The 20,650-nt window shown below is 36.1% G+C and overlaps 2 long non-coding RNA genes across 2 annotated transcripts in view; both read left to right on the top strand.

The window, feature by feature from the left end:
* Nucleotides 1–8,125, top strand: part of LOC116585661 — an 80,455-nt gene extending 72,330 nt beyond the window's left edge. Inside the window, exons 3-4 of the long non-coding RNA XR_004283753.1 lie at nucleotides 7,295–7,488; nucleotides 8,047–8,125. This is a non-coding gene — a long non-coding RNA (uncharacterized LOC116585661). The remainder of the gene's footprint in view (nucleotides 1–7,294; nucleotides 7,489–8,046) is intronic.
* A 4,412-nt stretch (nucleotides 8,126–12,537) lies between these two features.
* LOC116585660 lies at nucleotides 12,538–20,095 on the top strand. Its single transcript, XR_004283752.1, has 3 exons — nucleotides 12,538–12,849; nucleotides 13,690–13,883; nucleotides 19,713–20,095. It is a non-coding gene; the product is annotated as an uncharacterized LOC116585660 (long non-coding RNA).
* Nucleotides 20,096–20,650: the final 555 nt, after the last annotated feature.

Raw genomic sequence — 20,650 nt, 5'->3', positions numbered from 1 at the left:
TTTTTAAGGTTCTTTACTGGGACCACTCTTTGAACCATAGGCTGAGCCAGCCACGTCCCATCAGAAAGGCAAAATCTAAGTTAAGTATATCAAAACAGGAAGGTTAACATGTGGGTTTAATATGAGTTATTGGAGAAATGAACACGAAACAAGGACATGAGGGCACATTGAAATAGTAACTTCAGAAAGAAGTCACTGCTTGGATAAAGAAAGCTTTTGATTATTAGTATCTAGAAACTTGATGAATGGATCTAGTGCTTAATTGTACCTGCCAACTTTACTGGGCCATGGTGTGCCCAGATATTTAATTCAATATTTTTCTGGGTGTTTTCTTGAGGATGTTTTAAAATGTGTTTAACTTTTAAATCGATAAGCTGAGTAAAGCAGACTGCCTCAGTGTGAGTGGGCCTCCTAGAATTAATTAAATGTCTGAATAGAACAAAAAAGGCTGAATGAGAGGGAACGTCTGTCTGACTGCCTGGAGCTGAAACATTGGTCTTTTCTTGCCTTCTGACTCAACCTGAAACACCGATTTTTCCTGAGTGTGTAGTCTATAGGTTTTTGGACTGGAACTACCATTCTGAGTCTCAGGCTTTGGGACTCATAGTGGAAATACTCCATAGGTTTTCCTGGGTCTCCCGCTTGCTGAATGCAGATCTTGGGACTTGTTAGCCTCCATAATCACATGTGTACACACATATATACATGCACACACAATGATGCTATTTCTGGAAGTGCCAGGAAAACAAACAAACAAACAAACAAAAACAGATAAAAAACCCTTGAGGTGGTTCTTCAACCAATGCCAGGGTAAAGAGTCAATTCCCTGATAAGTCTGTTATGAAAGCAAAGAAACAAAAATGGAGCAAATTGTTTCTCCTTCTTCCTACCTTCCAGTCTTCCTTCAGAGCCAACTTCCTGGTACTAAAACCTAACAAAAGAGTCAACTGGTAAGAAGATAAATATCATTTGCAGAGATCCAACTCTAGTATCAAAGAGTAGCTTAATAACCCTGACTTCTGAATTGTAGATCAGATTTGTCAAAATTTGAACTTCATATAAATGAAATCATTTAGAACAAATAGTGTGTACTATTTTGCATACCATCTGTGTGTCATTTATATTTAACTCCATCTTATCTTTTTATAAAATTTTGTTTATATGAGAGAGAGAGAAAAACATGAACAGGGGGAGGGGCGGGGAAGAAGCTGGGAGCCTGATGTGGGGCTCAATCCAAGGACTCCAGAATCATGACCTGAGCCAAAGGCAGATGCTTAACCAACTGAGCCACCCTGGCACCCATAACTCCATCTTATTTAATGTTGCCCAATACTGATATATTCCTAACAATATTTATACTTAGCTCTTTTAGAGTAAATCAACTTGCCTTTAATTTGCTGTCTGTAATTTCTGCAGTGATCTTCAAAACTCTAATTGATGATGTGTAACATCATTATATATAAAAACGCTTCAAGTTCACATGGCCCCGAGGGTCTGACTGAAGGTCTTCAGAGTATGCAGAGTGTGAACTGCAGCAGTCAGAATCATGATAGGACAGGTGATTAGAAAGTTTCCTCCTGTGGTGCCTGGGTGCCTGGGTATCTCTCTCTCTCTGTCAAATAAACAAAATCTTAAAAAAAAACAAAAACAAAAAACAAAAAACAAACAAACAAAAAAAAACAAAGAAAGAAAAAAAAAAGAAAGAAAGAAAGAGAAAGAAAAGAAAATGTCTCCCCACTCTTTGACTAAGTTTTAGCTGAAAGGAGCGCAGCTACAACTGTAACCAATGGAGGCATTATGCTTCCAGAAAAAACTCAAGGGAAAGTATTGCAAGAAACAGGAGAAGCTGTTGGATTAGCCTCTAAAGGAAAAGATGGAGAGATTCAAAAAGTTAGCATGAAAGTTGGAAATAAAGGTTTTCTCCCAGAATATGGAGGCACCAAAGTAGTTCTGGATGACAAAGAATATTTCTTATTTAGAGATGGTGATGTTCTCAGAAGCACATAGACAGAAATAAATCATTATTGAAATGGCATCACGTGAAGCTGCCTATTCCACTGAAGTTGTGAAATCTTTTATCATGTAGATAATTTCTTTTATAATAAATTAATGGTATCTCCCCAAATAAATAAATGAATGAATAGCTTCAAATTTCTGTTTTCTGTTATCCTTCTTTTAAATGAATAGATTCATATTTGAGAACCATGGTATTTACTTCAACCTTGGATTGGCTTAAAAGGACTCAGATTTTAACATTTCAGATTTTGTCCTGTGCTATTAAGATGGTAAAATTATCTGAAATAAATTTTAATTAATGGACAAAGATTCCATTTGTCAATTCAAAAAGTTTTGATGGATAAAATTAAAAAGTATTAAAAACACACACAAACACTTCTTAAATATGACATTCAGAAAGAAGATAAAGTGAAATTACTTCTAGATTAACCGCTTAAGATGTTTGATGATCTAAGATTGATTTATATATAATCATATATGAGAAGATAACATGATTTGGTAATCTCACACTGTCATTTTTAAAACTTTATTTATTTTATTTTATTTTTTTAGTAATCTCTACACCTAACGTGGGGCTCAAACCCACAGCCCCAAGATTGAAACTCACATGCTCTTCCAGTTGAGCCATCCAGGCACCCCTACGCTATCACCTTAAACAATGAATCATTAAAAAGTAAATTGCAGGGAGGGAGGCAAGATAGTAGAAGAGTAGGAGATCTCATTTCATCTGGTTCCTTGATTTTAGCTAGGTAACTATCAAATCATTCTGAATGCATGTGAATTCAACTTGAGATGCAAGAGAAGAATTGCTGAAATTCTACAAATAGAAAAGTGACTACTTTTGGCATGTTAAGAGGTGCAGAGAAATGAATTTGAAGGGAATGGAGGATAAATAGTGGAGGGAGAGAGCCTCTGCAAAGCAGGCTACTGAAAGTGGTGCAGCCATGAAGCACGAAACCAGAACTCTTTTTAGTCTGCTCTAGTGAGAGGTGACTAAAGGTGCTCAGGTGGCAAAGTGAGGCAGAATCCTATGTGGGAGAGCGTGGCCCCGGGGTCACAGAAAGAACACGGGCTCCTGAGCCAGCAGAGTTCCCAAGCATTGGAGTAGGTAAACTGGCTGTGGTCAGTAAGCCGGGGAATGGGGTCTCAGCTGGGTTTGCCATAAACTGCAAACTGTAGCACCATCGGGTGACTGCTGTCTGTTGGGGGGCCCTATAAGCACAGGCCTGGAGCTACCTTCCTCCTTTCCCCCCAGAGGATGGGTGTAGCACCGTAGGAGTCTGCAGAGTTTGATGGACACAAAAGCAAACACTGCTTTTCCCCGAGGGTTTACTAAAGAGGGGGCTGAGATCTTTCAGTTCCAGGGATGGAGATCAGGGCATGGCCATTTTTATTTTCATCCTTTAAAGGGGTGCTGAAAGCCTCAGGGATCAAAAGCTACATAGAACAGCCTGGAGGAGCTTGCACTGAGCCCAGCGTCCTGGCAAGACATGGTACAGCTCGCCCCAGGCAACAACACCTGAGGAACTGTGCAACAGGCCCCTCCCCAAGAATACCAGCAAGAACATCAAGTGAATACCAAGTTTCCCAAGCACACTTGGATCTGTAACATTCCAAAGCTAGGGGAAAATAGTATATAGAAATCGAGGGTTTTTTGTCATGATCCTTTTATCTTTCAGTTGAAAATTTTCCCTTTCTTTTTTCCTTTTTTTTTCTTTTCAACTAGTTTCTTATGTTGTCAGCTCTTTGTTTTTAAGTCTTTTTTTTAACTTTCATTTTTACATTTACATTTTATAGATATATTCATTTTTGGCATCCTTTCCCTGTGTTCAATTTTATTTTTGTGTGTGTGTGTATATATATATATGCAAATTTTATTTGATGTATTTTTGTATTTTATATTTTGTTTATATATATTTCATATATATATGAAAGAAAACAAAACTTATATGTACAAGTTTTGCTTTCTTTACAATTTTGAGATTTAGTGTTTTTTTAACAAAACAGACCAAAATCCACCCAAGACCAAGTGAATCACCCTATTTTGTCCACCTGGGAGATTATATTCTCTCATTCCCCCCTATTTTTCTTTTTCTTTTTCTTTTCTTTTTCAGTTTCTGACTTCTTCAGATTTGTCTAGTATGTATTTTGTTTGGGTCATGGTGGTTATTTCTGATTTTGTTCTCTCATTCATCTGTTCTTCTCTGGCAAAAATAACTAGAAAGAGGAATTCATAACAAAGGAAAGAGCCAGAAGTAATATTCTCTGCCACAGATCTAATCAATATAGATATAAGTAAAATATAAGACAGGAATCCATCAAAATCCTAGAGGAGAACATAGACAGCAACCTCCTCGACCTCAGCCACAACAGCTTCTTGCTAGACGTGTCTCCAAAGGTAAGGGAAAAAAGGCAAAAATGAACTATTGGGACTTCATCAAGATAAAAAGCTTTTGCACCGTAAAGGAAACAGTCAAGCAAACTAAAAAACAACCTACAGAATGGGAGAAAATATTTGCAAATATCTTAGCTGATAAAGAGCTAGCATCCAAGATCTATAAAGAACTTATCAAACTCAACACTCAAAAGACAAACAATCCAGTCAAGAAATGAGCATAAGACATGAACAGACATTTCGCTAAGGACATACAAATGGCCAACAGACACATTAAAAAATGTTCCACATCACTTGGCATCAGGGAAATACAAATCAAAACCACAGTGAAGTATACCTCACACCAGTCAAAGTGGCTAAGAGTAATGAGACTGGAAACAACAAATGTTGGTGAGGATGTGGAGAAAAGGGAACCCTCTTACACTGTTGGTTGGAATACAGACAAGGCACAGCCACTGTGGAAACAGTATAGAGGTTCCTCAAAAAGTTAAGATTAGAGCTACTCTATGACCTATAAATTGCACTGTGAGACATTTACCCCAAACATACAAATGTGGTCATCCAAAGGGGTACCTGCACCCCAACATTCATAGCAGCAATGTCCACAATAGCCAAACTGTGGAAAGAGCCAAGATGTCATCAATAGATGAATGGATAAAGAAGATGATATATATATAGATATCTGATGTTCTTGCATATTTGTGTGTGTGTATATATATATACACACACACACACATACATACCCAATAGAATACTACTCAGCCATCGGAAAGGATGAATGCTTAACTGTTTACATTGGTGTCGATGGAACTGGAGGATATTATGCTGAGTGCAATAAGCCAATAAAAGAAAGACAACTGTCATATGATTTCCCTCACATGTGGAATATGAGAGACAACACAGACGATCATAGGGAAAGGGAGGGAAAACTGAATGGAAAATCAGAGAGGGAGACTAACCATGAGAGACTCTTAACTATAGGAAACAGAGTTGCTGGAGGAGAGTTTGGTAGAGGGTTGGAATAACTGGGTGATGGGCATTAAGGAGGACATGTGATGTGATGAGCATTGGGTGTTATATGCAACTGCTTAATTGTTAAACATTACATCTGGGGGCACCTGGGTGGCTCAGTGGGTTAAAGCCTCTGCCTTTGGCTCTGGTCATGGATCCCAGGGTCCTGGGATCAAGCCCCACATCAGGCTCTCTGCTCAGCAGGGAGCCTGCTTCCTCCCCTCTCTCTCTGTTTACTTGTGATCTCTGTCAAATAAATAAATGAAATTTAAAAAGAAATTACACCAGATACTAACGATGTGAGATACATTGGCTAGTAGAATTTAAATTTAAAAATTTGCTGAAAAATAGCAAATTGCATAATTTTGAGGCAAATTATATTATTACATTATATGGTCATTTATAGCATGTTTCTGGTACAAAGTAAGTATAATTTAATTTTCAGAACTGAGGAAGTAACATTAACTTAAATATGTAAACATAAGTTACATAATTTTATATATTTATAAGATAAAATGGTAAATATATACTGTCCAAAACTATTGAGTTGTTCAGAGTTTTTATTTAGAAAATACATTTTAAAGATTTACTGATTTATTTTAGAGACAGAGAGCACATTCAGGACGAGGAGGGGCAAAGGGAGTGGAGGATGGAGTGTCTTAAACAGATTCCATGTGGAGCATTAGCCCAACTCAGGGCTTGATCTCATAACCCTGAGATCATGACCCGAGCAGAAACCAAGCGCTAGACGCTGAGACTGCACCTAGAAAATACATTGTAAAATCAAATGGAAATTTCCCCTTTATAAGATAGCAAATATCTCTTATCAGTATTTCTATAGTTTTTCCTGTATTTATAACCAGGATATTATCTAATTATTTGTTAATATGAACAATGTGCAATTCAAGTTTCTAAAGCCATGAAGTGATTTTTCTGACTATATCATCCATTCTCTGTTCAATTTCATACTACATTACAGCTAAGGAATTTCTTTTTGCTGGAGAGCAACTTAGTAACTTTACTTGCTTGATTGAAAACCCTTTTGTTATTCCTTATTACCAGTAGAATAATGGTGAAACTAAAAATCCAGGAATTTTCATAATACAAAATTAAAAACAAGAAACTATCATGTGTTGTTTGCTTATGGCATATTAGAAATTTAAAGGCTATTGCTAGTGTTATTCTGCACTTTGCTTAGTAGTGAAGACTATTATCCTCATTATGTAAATAAGAAAGGAGACAATTTTAAAAGTTTAATGGCTTTCCCAAAGATACATAGGTACATCCAGAAATTCACCCATGCTTTCCAAATCCGGAGCCCAGGCTTGCCCATTTTCATGATTTTTGTATTCAAGATAAATGTCCTTCCCAAAGCAATCAAGAGTATTTATCTTTTACATTTTATGTCTATTTTCCCCGCTAAAAATGAAATCATAGATTTATTCCTGTATAGCTGTCCATGGTTTTTTTTTTTTTTTTCAAATCCAAAATGTGGGTTATTCAACCTTTTTAGGTTCTATTTCTTTCTAAAACCTTCTTTGTAATACATTAGCCAAAAAGTTACTTTCTCTCTTCTCAACACCTAAGAATTTCTTATGTTCACATAATTCAGGTTTAGAAAATTACCTGTTTCATCATGTCTATTTTGTATATGGGAAATAATTTCAAATGTACACATGGCTTTCTCTGTCTAGATGCATCTCATCGTCCTCTATGTTATTTTCCACTGTCTGAGAAAAGAAAGTTTTCTCAACTTTCAAGTTTCAGAGACTTTCTCTCCCCTTTCCTCGATCAGGCTTCCATCTAGGAAGATGTTTCTCCTATCTAGTGTTTGAGCAGTAAGTGTTCTCTCTGTGAACTTTCTCTTGCCAGGTGAAAATGATGGTAGATGAGTCTGTGTTTGCCATCAAAGTTGTATTTGCCTTCTGCCCGTTTACTTTGTGAACTGTGCGCACCAGAAACCAAAGGTTTCCCTGGAAGAGGGAGAAGAAGGAGTCAATGGGAAAGTATTAAAATGACAATGTATTGTGCCAGACACAGTCCCTCACAACAAACCTTCCTACCTAGTAAGTAAAACTCAATTACTTTTTATTGTGTCTTCTTTCCATAGAGAATGTATCTTTCCGAACAGTGGTACTTATCTGCAAAGCAGCATCATGCTATGAAGACATTATTTCCCTTATGGTCTCTAAGTGTTGGAAATATGGACTTAGATATTGGTTAAATATCTACATCCTTCTATATTTATTTATTTTTTTTCTCACTGAGTTGTTCAGCGCTTACCCTTAGCACAGGTGTCATCACTCTCCAAAATGGAGGAGCTCCATAGCAAGTGACTAGTAGGGGAATAACAGGAAAATGCTTGTACAGCTGACTTGTTCCATTTTTAGATTTTGCATAAAAAAATTCTGCACTTGTCAGTCATCTGGTTCCCCAACCCATTATTCTAGCCATTTCTCTTCTGAGACATTATTCTGCATCTAGTTTCTGGACCTAAACAAGACACTCCCTGTTCATGGTCTTCCAAAGCAGGGAATAGATCAGGAAGAAATCTGCTTTGTGGGTAATACCTACCTAGTGTAGTCACAAGACGCAATTCCTTGCACCTCTCTCTTCTTTTCTAGACCACACATGCCTTCTTGGAGCATGGGAATGGGTGCTGATTGATCATACATGCTTGCCTAGTTGGAATGGCACCACATAGTTTTCCTTATCTGATTTCCAAGGCTCCTCAGACCGGCCCCTACTCAGTTAAATTTTCCTTAGCTTTGACCTTTGCAGAACTGGAAGCTCATTTATGGATGTAGTTTACCATGAACTCTCAAAAAAGGAGGGAAAGTTCTTTCCTTAACATACAACAGATAATTTAGAATCCAAACCCATCATTTTCCCTACTAATCAGAGGCTGGACACAGCATCTCTTTGAACTTTTTATTCTTACACAGAGTTTAGGCTTCTCCTGTAATGCATAGTCTACTTTCAGGTAACTATATTACAGATGATTAATGGACATCTATTCCTGGTAAAATAACATTTCCCACAGCTTCATTAATGGTAAAGATAAGACCAGTTGCATCCTTTATTAAGCTAAAAATATGTCAAGGCTATCACACTTTATTCATCATTTGCATAGCCTATTGATAGTTCACAACTAAAGAATCATGCACAAAGATAGTAACATCATGATTCAGTGCTAATTAACTGCTTCTGCTGGAAATCTTCTTGTTAATATTATCATGGCATGCTTGAACATTTTGATTTTGATTTTATAAGTTTTGTTTCATATAGTTCCAATTAATCCATCATTTTTGCTTATTATTGGTACTAGATAAACAAAGATGAGTCTTTAGCATCTTACAATGCAAATATGTCTTTAAGTACAGTATAAAATTAGTATCAGTCTAAACGTATATATGAAATCATTCAGATTAATCATTATTACTTAAAATTAGCTACATATTTTTATACAAGTAAGAAATCTAAATTAGAATCTACCCTGTGTTGGGAACATTATTTATTTTAAAAATGCTTAGTTTATGTACCCAGACTTAGCACCAATATAGTAAATATGGTGTTTAGTTCACCTACCTAATCAAATAATTGACACATTTTTCCTTTTTAAATTAAAGGCATTATTTTTTTTTAAGTTGATGTTTTAAACAGTCTATTATTTGTCTGATCTTAGAAGCTAGGCAGGATCAGGCATGGTTAGTACTTGGATGGAAGACTGCCTGGGAATACCTGTTGTTACAGGCTTTGGGGCTCCTGGGTGGCTCAGTTAACGTTGAGCCTCTGGGCTGCGGTCATGATCCTGAAGTCCTGGGACCAAGCCTGTTTTTCCTTCTCCCCACTGGTTGAGCTGTCTCTCACTATCTCTCACTATCTCAAGGAAATCAGTAAAATCTTAGAAAAGAAATGATGTAAATAATCTCTAAAAAATTATTTGCATAGAATTCCAAACAGTTGTGACAAGTAAGTGTGTTGCCCAGTGTGTGTTCTATGTGTGGTGGATAATCGTTTACTCCATCATCCATTGCTTAGTGAAAAGCCCATTGTGGTGAAGAAAATGATGTGTCTTTGCTACTTTTATTTTTATTTTTTTTAAAGATTTTATTTATTTATTTGTCAGACAGAGATCACAAGTAGGCAGAGAGGCAGACAGAGAGAAAAGAGGAAACAGGCTCCCCATGAAGCAGAGAGCCTGACGTAGGACTAGATCCCAGGACCCTGGGATCATGACCCGAGCCGAAGGCAGAGGTTTTAACCCACTGAGCCACCCAGGTCCCCCTTTGCTATTTTTAGCTCATCTCCTATTTTCATTTTGGTGGAGTGTTGATAAGATTTAGTGTTCCACTGATAACCTTTTGGTTTCACAGCAGATGCACTGATAACAGAATGCTAGGGATCTCAGTGGCATATTTGAGTCTTAACTTCCTCAACTGCTTTAAATGTCATATACTTCCAAGCTACTCATAAACCCTTAAAATTAAACCACAAATATGTTCCCCCAAATTATTCTATTGTGAGGTATCCTAGCAGCCTGAGAAAACCTTAAGTGTCCTCTGAGTGATAAGAAATATAGGGATAATTTTTGTCATCCCACATTCCAAGGAAGATAATTGTTGTTCCACTGCCAGCAATACTTAAGGGTCCCAGGTACTATTATTACTTCCAATATCCCAGAGACATAATATATTAAGTGGTTAAAAATGAGTGAGTTGTTTCTTAGCTGTTGATGCCAAATTATATTTAGTAAGGGATATAGCAAAGACTATAATAAAATTTAGGTCATCTAAGAATTTAAAAATGAAAAAAAAAACCATAAAAGTAAACACACATTTACTACATGACCTAGCAATTTAACTCACACATATTTATCCAAACTAAATGGAAACACATATGCACACAAAAGACTCACATCGAAGTTCATAGCAGTATTCTTCACAGTAGCTAAAACTTGGTAATGACCCAAATGTCAATCAACAGGTTAATGGGCAAACAAAGTGTAATAAGTCCAATACATTGGAATAATAATCAGCAATAGAAAATAATGAACTGCCAATAAATTCAAAAGCATTTAAAACCATATTATCTTGGGCAAAACAAGCCAGGCACAAACAATGTGGTTTTCAAATACATTTATATGACATGGTGGAAAAGGAAATTAATATACAGTGTCAGAAAGCCCATCAGTTTTACTTGGGACTAGGGGAAAAGAGCATGAGGACATTTTAAGAAGTTATAAAAATGCTTTCTATCATGACCAAGGTGGTAAAAACCATGGTATATGCATTTATCAAAACTCATTAAAAAGGCACGCTTATTTCATTGATTCTTCCTCAAATGGATGTGGTATTTTAACATGTCAATTATACATCAAAAAAATTGACTAAAATTTCCCAAAAGTACTAATATGCTTTCATGGCTTACTGTGATATGCTTCACTATCTCATAACTTTGTACATAGTCTTTTACTTTCATCCAGTGATTCAGAATGGTGTGGAAAGTTATTTTAATGTTGCAATTTTTTGGCATCTTATTTCCAACATGAGTTTTAATTATCATAAATAGGTGATGAAAGTCACAAAAATAGGAATAAAGATGTTCAGGTCAATTCTGTATTTCCACTTGCATAATAATAATAGAGTAAAACAGTCTTTTCTTAATAATAACATAGTTGGAGTGAAATCCAGTGTATTCTTCTGCCACCATATAGTGTAATCTTTTTGATATGTTTTATAGGTTACTTAATTTGACTGCTATAAGTGTTTGAGGAAGGTTCCTGCATATAAAGTGGAATTTCGCCAATTCGAAACGTTTTTAGAATTATTTCAATTAGAATGTTTTCAATATCTGCTTAGCAATTGCATTCTCATAAGAAGGGGTATATTTTATTTTAGTCAGTGAGTCAACAAGTATTAATTGGGCTCTCATAGGATGTGTTCTATTGCACTAAGCAAATTTATTACTTCCTTACAAGTACCTATGAAGCATGGGGTTGTTTTCCCAGAGTCCCTGTAAACCATCTTTCATGGTATTGATTAAATAAGGATGAAAGAAAAGGGAAGAAATTGGCATTTCTTTGTAAATTTTTTCCTTTTTATGGTGTAGTATATGCTTTCATAGAAATGTATCCCACTTGATTAAGGAAGACAAATTTTATTGTGAATATTATCATCCATAGATCAGAAATTGACACTAACTTTAAATACAAAACTCTTGAGAAAGATTTCTGCTGTCTATGTGTGTATCCCCATGAACAAATAAAGGGGTGGAAAATGAGACAGTGAGGCAAATGAAAATCTCTTTGGGTTTATGTATTTCATATGAACTGTCTAAGTTCAAGCTCCTTTTCAATGCTAAATCCTACATTACAATTTTCAAATTATGAACTGGCAACTTCCCTGAGCCTTGATCCTTTGATTCTTCCCTGTGACAATAGTCAATTCCTCATTCGTCCATCAATCACCACCTACACGCCCAGACCAAACTACCCCAGAGAATGTCTTCATTGTTAGCTACTTTATAAATTAATGTAATGAGACATGTAACAGTGTTTTCTGGAAGCTCATGTGCTGGTTTGGGAAACAAAAGTGCAATCATTCAGTGAGTTGCCCACAATACTCTAAGATTTTACAAGCGATTTTTTTCTTAAATCAGAAATCATTGGTTATTTTCTGAAATCCTAAATGCAGTTTTATCCAAATTATAGCTTTTCAGTTTTTCTTCCAAGTATCCAGTCAGAAAGTGTATACTTGAAAATGCCCCCCCAAAAGTGTTACTGGTATGGTTGTGATTCTCTAAAGTATTCAATCATTAAACTGAAAAATGATACTAGTGAGAAGATGCAATAACTAGCCAGTGGGTATTATTATTTTTTTAAGATCTTATTCATTTATTTGACAGAGAGAGATCACAAGTAGGCAGAAAGGCAGGCAGAGATAGAGGGAGGGGGAAGCAGGCTCCCTGCTGAGCAGAAAGCCCTATGCGGGGCTCGATCCCAGGACCCTGGGATCATGACCTGAGCTGAAGGCAGAGGCTTTAACCCACTAAGCCACCCAGGTGCCCCATCCAGTGGGTATTATTTAAAAACAGACACAAACTTTTATATTTCTTTTGTGAATGTTGTGGATAAAAAGATTACAAATACCTGTTTTTCTGATCCTTATCGTACTTAGTCAACCTGTAGTCAAAGTACAAAATAACAACAATTAAAATGAAAACAGTATGCCCACTACTTTTCTTTTACTTAACACTGGTTTAAATGAAACAATATAGCCAAAAAAGAGAATACTTAAGTGAAAACAATACACATACTATTTATATGCAATGTTCAGCCCCTTTAGCTCAAAAGAAGGAATAGAAGAATGTTATTATTCGTATTAGAAGGAGGACTCCATTCAGTTCTATGAGTGGTTGACTTCAGGGTAAGTTACAATTTAAAATTTCCAACTGGGTTAATAGCAAGTACCAAAAGTTCAGAAGAGCATTAGTAATTACTTCTCCTAAAAGCCAAGATTTATTGGGAATATCATGCAGTTTAGCATTACGCATATCTTGTTCTTTTCATTGTAGCTTAAAATACATGCAATTTAATGTCTCTCTTACTAAGCATTCAAAGACTGTGTCATAATCAGAATAGTTTATTTGACTGTTTCGAGTTGTTATATATATATATTTTCTTATTATTGTGATTCTTTGTGAAATGCATAAAATAGCATTAGTATAAAAGATGATCAATTCTCAGCATCTCTGATCTATGAGGAATAGTTCATATATTTAACAGATTTCTCTAAACTGAACTAGTCTGGATGTCATAAGGGTCCTAGTGGGGTGATTCAAGTACAATCCAGGGAATTGTCTAAGTTTTTAAGGACCACCATAAAGTGTTACACATGTATATCAGCCTGAACTTCTGAGATCACTTGTGGATTCAACCCATTGACATGCCAGCTTTCTTTCTTGCTTGCTTTCTTTATATCTTTCCATTTTTCTTCTCTGCTCCTCAGAGAATGTACCTGGTTTGCTGCTCAGATCCTTGTTAGTGGCTTCCTGTTCCCCTGTGTCCTTGATCCTTTTCCTTGTCCAGACTCTGCTCCTCTAACATCCGCATTCCGTCCTTACAGTCAGTTCACTGAATTAGAGCAAACCCTTTTCTTCCCGGCTTTTATTTCACTCTGTTACAGTGACAAGAATTCAGAAATTGCTCTAAGCGCTCATTATCTCACAGTTACTTTAATGATCTATTTATTTATCTCTTGTTACAGACTTCTCAGTCTTCCTCACAGGACTCAGGGGATAGGGAGTGAAAGAGAAGCCAAGACAGATGATTGTCTGAGCAATTAGCAGTGGTGTCCTAACACCAGCCTGTGTTTGACACGAAGTTCAAGTGTTTCTGTTCTCTCTCCCCAAGACGCTAATTCCTCACTTTGAGGTTCCTAGGTTTTCTGTGTGAAGAGAGGTAAGTGCCTTGATGGATTTTCACATATATTGAGTAAAATGACCTTAATAGTCCCCTCAGCTTGACTGAATTTTAGACAGATATCCCCCTGGTTACAGGCCCCTGACCTCCCTTGTCTTAGAGCACTTAACTTAAACCAAAAACAAAAACACACACCTCTCCACTGTGATTTTTTTCCTCCTCCCCTTTGAAATGTAAATCTTTTCTCAGCCTTCTGCTAGTTTTAGAACTCAGGTCCTCTTTTTGGGAGAGGGGAGTAAGACTTAAGCACTGTTTCTATGACGTGTAATCCTCAAGATCGACACTTATTGCCTCCTTCTAGTCTCTGTGAAAAGGCAGGAGCCTCACTCTGATAAGCACCAGTTAGCAAGAAACAAAGTAAACCATACAATTCAGTAACTGTTAACTACTTTCTTTCAGGGAGGCTTCCTATTTTGTTTTATACTAGAAATTAAAATTATATTAACTATAATAGTATATATAATTAATGCATAATGTACTATTATATTAGTATATAATTATTAGTATTATGTTAGAATTATACAAATATAATATATACTATACTAGAAATATCTATGATAGTTTTATACTCAAAATTTAGTGTGCTGTTCTTTTAATGTGGCAAACTGAGGTGGTATGAGTCAACGGGGACTCAGTCTCCACCACTGAAATAATAGATCTGGAAGTTGGACTGAGCAAATAACTTGCTAATATGGACAATGTGAATTTTGTAGGAGAAGATTAAATGCTATCTATACACCTGAGCCCCTTCAAGTGAACATCTGCCTTATTTAGGAGACACTTTAAAATGTGTCTTGGCTCAAAACAACAACAGAACACATCTTGGCTCTTAATTCTCTGCAGCATCCAAACTCCCCAACATAAATAACCAAGATGGAGTTTGAACTAGATTAATCTGAGTTAAAGTAAGTGGCCACACTAAAAATCCATTACATGAGTGGGTTAGTGGCACTATTTATGCATTAATGCACTCTTCCCCAATAAATAGGTATCTGTCTTAAAAGCTTAAAAAATAAAAGTGCTTATTTCAATCAGTTTTTATAAGTTCTTATTTGAGTTTGGGATAAACCTATGTTACAAGACATGAACTCCAAGCAAGTGAGAATCTTGTAACTCTTTAGGATTTCAGATGACTTTTGAGAATAATTACTATATTTAGGGAAATTTACATTTAGGATGGAAAAGAGAATACAATTGAGAATTACAGAAACAGTTCTGTCTCTATATTTCCCAAGTGATAAAGATCAATATGGGAAAATACAATAAAGATAATTTTTGCAGTAAAAGTAGAATGAGACCAAATTATTATTTCCTTTTTGCAGACTACTAATGAGATGAAGGAAGGAAATGATGACATAGTTAAGAACAATATAGACCTTGGGTCATTCTCTGTTTTGGATTATGTCTTCTCCATGTATGGCCTGTGGGGCTTTGATAAATTACCTAAATTTCTTTCACCTCAATGTAGATATTTGCAAAATGGGATTAAAAATTATCTACCTCATCCTATTTGTATAAATTTTAAATCAGTTGACATTAATAAGGTCCTCAGAAAGAAAACCGCTCTAACACATAGCAAACATTGTTAAACTGTTTGTTAAATAAAATAAAGTTAGATCAGAAAGGACGAATACCCAACTTTTGTATCAACATGGACAGGACTATAGGAGATTATGCTGAGTGAAATAAGTCAAGCAGAGAAGAGTCAATTATCATATGGTTTCGCTTATTTGAGGAACATAGAGAATAATAGGACACGGGGAGATGGAGAAGAGAAGGGAGTTGGGGGAAATTGGAGGGGGAGACGAACCATGAGAGACTGTGGACTCTGAAAAACAATCTGAGGGTTTTGGAGAGGCAGGGGTGGGAGGTTGGGTGAGCCTGGTGGTGGGTATTATGGAGGGCACGTATCGCATGGAGCACTGGGTATGGTACATAAACACTAAAAAGAAATGAAAAAATAAATATTTTAAAAAAAAAGAATAAGAGGTGTTTGTTTATTTATAAGTATAATGATAAAGTTTGGCAAACAAGTTATTTATGAAATTTTAATATCTCAAGTTCAAGATGAAATTCTTCTAGAAGGGAAATAATGAGTTACTATTATCTGTCCCCCCCGCCAAAATAAAGTTAAAAAAAAAAAAATCACAAAACCTGTTCACCTTGAAAAACTATAGGGGAAATGGGGCTCATTTCTAGGTAATAAAATTCAAAGACCAGGGATTAAAAGAAAGAAGGTGGCACAAAACAGAACTGTCACATTAAGGGTCCTAAAACTGCCTCATGCAGAGGAAGTCATGCCACAAAATCCGAAACGGTCATCTTCTACGTAGTGAGACGCATATTGAGTGTGAAGTGTTTATTTTCTCTTCCTTTCTTGGAGAGCAAGGAAAATGTCACTGACGAAACTAAGAGGTGAAGCAGGGTGAGTACCTTGGTGAAAGCAAGGGCGACCTGGAGAGAGAACATGGAATGGTCAGGAGCAGATGCAAAGTGGACAGTCATAGGTTTGGGACATGGGATCAAGTCCCATAAAGTCAGATTTCCTCACTTATGGCCTCCAGTGGAAATCCTAAAGATGGGGGGAAGAAAAGGAAAGGACCATTTTCATACAAGGGAAAGAGAGCCAGGAGTTTTCTCACTCCAAATTTATGGTATCAGTCTGTTCTTGATTACTAAATAACCAAAAGCACTCTATCTACTTAAAGTGGAAAAAGAAGTCATTAATGATTATTAGGGAACTTGCAGATTCGTTCGGAGGAACAGAGAAATTGTGATTCTGCTTGCCTTCCAGATGCCTCCTCAGAAGCACAGAGCAAAAACTCAGCTGGGAACAAAATGTCACCTCTGCTTCTATGGAGCATAAAATAAGTTTGTTCATTAGACAACAGTAGCTGCTGTCACCAGACCCAACACCAGTCTGCAAATTGGTAATGACTAGGAACTTGGGCTGCAGCTAAGTATAAAACCTAACACCATCATTGCTCACATCTGCAAAAAAAATTGAGAAAATCCTGTCCTGAGTTTCTTTATTCACTCTATTCCCTTCTGGAGAGACGTCATATATGGTCATATCTGAGTGACAGAAGACTCAGTTCTAGCTGCAGATGGAATTGGAAATTTAAGTCTTGATTCTCTTGCCAGGATGGCGGGATTCATAACATAAAGATATTTTAAGAAAGATATTCAAAAGACATCATTTTCCATCTCTTCCTTTACATTAATCAATAACCAATATAAATCAACAACAAAATATGTAACAAACTTCATTTCATACAAACAAAAAGGCACTTTCATAGAAAGCTGAGTGTCCTGGGCCAAGTGAATTTTAATTCAATTTTTGAACTTTCAACTCAAAGATCTTTATTGGTAAGGATATATTTACTGGGGAGTTTGGGAGATCAAAAAAAGATAATGTATGTGAAAACACTTCTGGGGATAAGTTGATAAGTACTTTTATCTTTTCATTTTTTAGACTATGAGTTTATAAGAACAGAATCCTATATTCCTTACCTGCTCTTTTTATTTTTTGTTCTAATTAAAAAAAAATATGACACAATTGGGTGCCTGGGTGGCTCAGTGGATTAAGCCTCTGCCTTCAGCTCAGGTCATCAGGGTCCTGGGATCAAGCCCTGCATCTTGCTCTCTGCTCAGCAGGGGGCCTGCTTCCCCCTCTCGCTGCCTGCCTTTCTGACTACTTGTGATCTTTCTCTCTGTGTCAAATAAATAAATCACATCTTTTAAAAAAGTCACAATTGATTTTTTAATTATGCTTATTTCTTTTTTTTTTAAAATTTTTTATTTTTTATAAACATATATTTTTATCCCCAGGGGTACAGGTCTGTGAATCACCAGGTTTTTACACACTTCACAGCACTCACCAAAGCACATACCCTCCCCAATGTCCATAACCCCACCCCCCTTCTCCCAAACCCCCTCCCCCCAGCAACCCTCAGTTTGTTTTGTGAGAGTAAGAGTCACTTATGGTTTGTCTCCCTCCCAATCCCATCTTGTTTCATTTATTCTTCTCCTACCCACTTAAGCCCCCATGTTGCATCATCACTTCCTCATATCAGGGAGATCATATAATAGTTATCTTTCTCTGTTTGACTTATTTCGCTAAGCATGATACGCTCTAGTTCCATCCGTGTTGTCGCAAATGGCAAGAATTCATTTCTTTTGATGGCTGCATAGTATTCCATTATGTATATATACCACATCTTCTTGATCCATTCATCTGTTGATGGACATCTAGGCTCTTTCCATAGTTTGGCTATTGTGGACATTGCTGCTATAAACATTCGGGTGTACGTGCCCCTTGGATCACTACGTTTGTATCCTTAGGGTAAATACCCAATAGTGCAATTGCTGGGTCATAGGGCAGTTCTATTTTCAACATTTTGAGGAACCTCCATGCTGTTTTCCAGAGTGGTTGCACCAGCTTGCATTCCCACCAACAGTGTAGGAGGGTTCCCCTTTCTCCGCATCCTCGCCAGAATTATGCTTATTTCTTATGGTGAGTTTCCCCTGCTGAAATTTTAAGACTTAAGAAAAAATATCTTGTCTATATTAGTCAAATGATGTTTGACAAGAGCTTATATAAGCGTACAATAAATGGTAGACCCCTAATAAATATTTATGAATAAATTTATTTTCTTTTTCTTTATCTTTCTTTTCTCAATGATTCTAATTCTAATTTTTTCTCATTCTCTTATAAACATAATAACAATTTATAAAGTAACTGGGACATACTGAAAAGTTAACCTGACATATAAATGGTAAATAAACAAATTATGCACACTAGTAAATAAAATGACTTTCAGTGTGGCTTTATAGAATAAGCTAAAATTTTTTACTTGAAAAATTTCCTGATTTTGAAATAAAAGATGGAATATAAAAGATATTTGAAATAACTCTCTTCCAGCAGTAGTCTGTAAATATTATTTTTATAAATTTGTGGAGATTATATGACTGAATATTTATTTGGAGAGATATGACTCTTAAGTAGAAAAAATGGGGCATCCCAAGCACTATTTAAATGCTGCTTTTCACTAATGTTATTTGAAGCACAAAATTTTCTCTATTCCCAGTTATATCTGTTCTCAAGGTTTATCCCATTATGAAAAATGGGGTGTAATAGACCTTAAAACTGAGTAAGGCTTTGACAATTTGATAGATCTGATATTTTTCATGTTCCTCATTTCTAGAAAAAAAATATACTCCTGGAGTAACATGTATCTTTAGGCAAAGGTAAGATGAACAGCTTACCTCCTCAAATGAAAAATAGAATTCGACTTTAAACACTTGCCATCATTTATGGTCCACTTTCTTAGAATATTTTATTAAATCTCAACCAGTTACACACCTTTAAAAGTCAGCCAACTGAGGCTTATTTTTCTTAACTGTATATATCATTTTTATTGTGTCTATTCAATATAGTACTAGGCACTGTCAGGATTCTGAAGTAAATGGATCAGACATTTTGGTGTGTGAGTTCTATCAGACTAATCATTTTATTTTATATTATGTCTCCACCCCCCTTTAAGACTTATCTATTTATTTGAGAGAGAGAGTACATGAGCAGGAAGGGCAAAAGGAAAGAGAGAGAGAGAGAGAGAGAGAATGAATCAAGCAGACTCCACTCTAAGCATGGAATCCAACACGGGGCTTGATCTCCTGACCCTGAGTTCATGACCTGAGCTGGAACCAAGAGTCTTAACCTACTGCACCACCAGCCACCTCTATTTTATATTATCTCTTTATCTTCACAATTTATTTGACATAGATGTTACCGATCTTATTTTACAGATGAAAAGCAGAAGCTGATTAAGGGCAGAAGTTGCTTGTTCAAGAGGAAAACATTCCTACTAATTCACCATTCTTGAAAGACCAGCTAAAACTTTTTGACTGAGAATCTAACCTTTCAAGCATACTATTTTTAAAGTGCAAGATATTTTTAGAAGTCATTCCCCAAGCATATGACCTGCTGATATACATCAGAAGAGTCTAAGGATTTATTGGACAGTAATAAATGATCTTTACCTAGCAATAGCTAGCCCTCTCAAGTTCCTGGAGTTCCTTAGGGACTTACTCTATCCTCAACCACCTCCCAACTTAAACGCATATAATCACCACCCCTCACAACCCCAGCACAGCTCTTTCTCCACACAAGTCTTGTGCCTGTGCTTTAATAAAACCACCTCTTTGCACCAAAGATGTTTCAAGAATTCTTTCTTGGTCCTCATCTTCAAACTCTACTGTCTTTCCTCTATTATTAAGATGTGGACATTTTCTAAGGGCAGAATTCTATTTGTGCATGTTTGTCTATAATACATTTTAAAAATATAAATCTGCCAACCGGTAGTATTTAATGGGCTACAGTTGTGTGCAGAAACTAATTCTTGCCTGAAAGTAAAAAAAATTGGAAGAAGTGCATTTGATTTTTAAGTCCACAGGGTGCTATTTAATAAATGACTGTTCCAGTGAACTAGAAGGTCCACCTTTAAATAAGTATTAGTTCTTTCATACTATTAGAATGTTAGAAGAGAAATTATAAGAAAAATGATGTTCCAGGGACGGACATTTGAATAAAATACGTACAAAATATATGGATGTATAAATACTATACTAACCTTAAAGGAAATGTTATACATAAACAAATATTTCGCTCACAAGTATCAATTTCTACTATGTTTTAAAATAAACATAATCAGATTATTCCTCAAATTGCTAAGGAAACAAAGGCA

This window comes from Mustela erminea, chromosome 3, assembly GCF_009829155.1.
Source record: "Mustela erminea isolate mMusErm1 chromosome 3, mMusErm1.Pri, whole genome shotgun sequence".
NCBI classification, from domain to species: Eukaryota; Metazoa; Chordata; class Mammalia; order Carnivora; family Mustelidae; genus Mustela; species Mustela erminea.
This window is presented reverse-complemented; position numbering and strand designations above follow the sequence as displayed.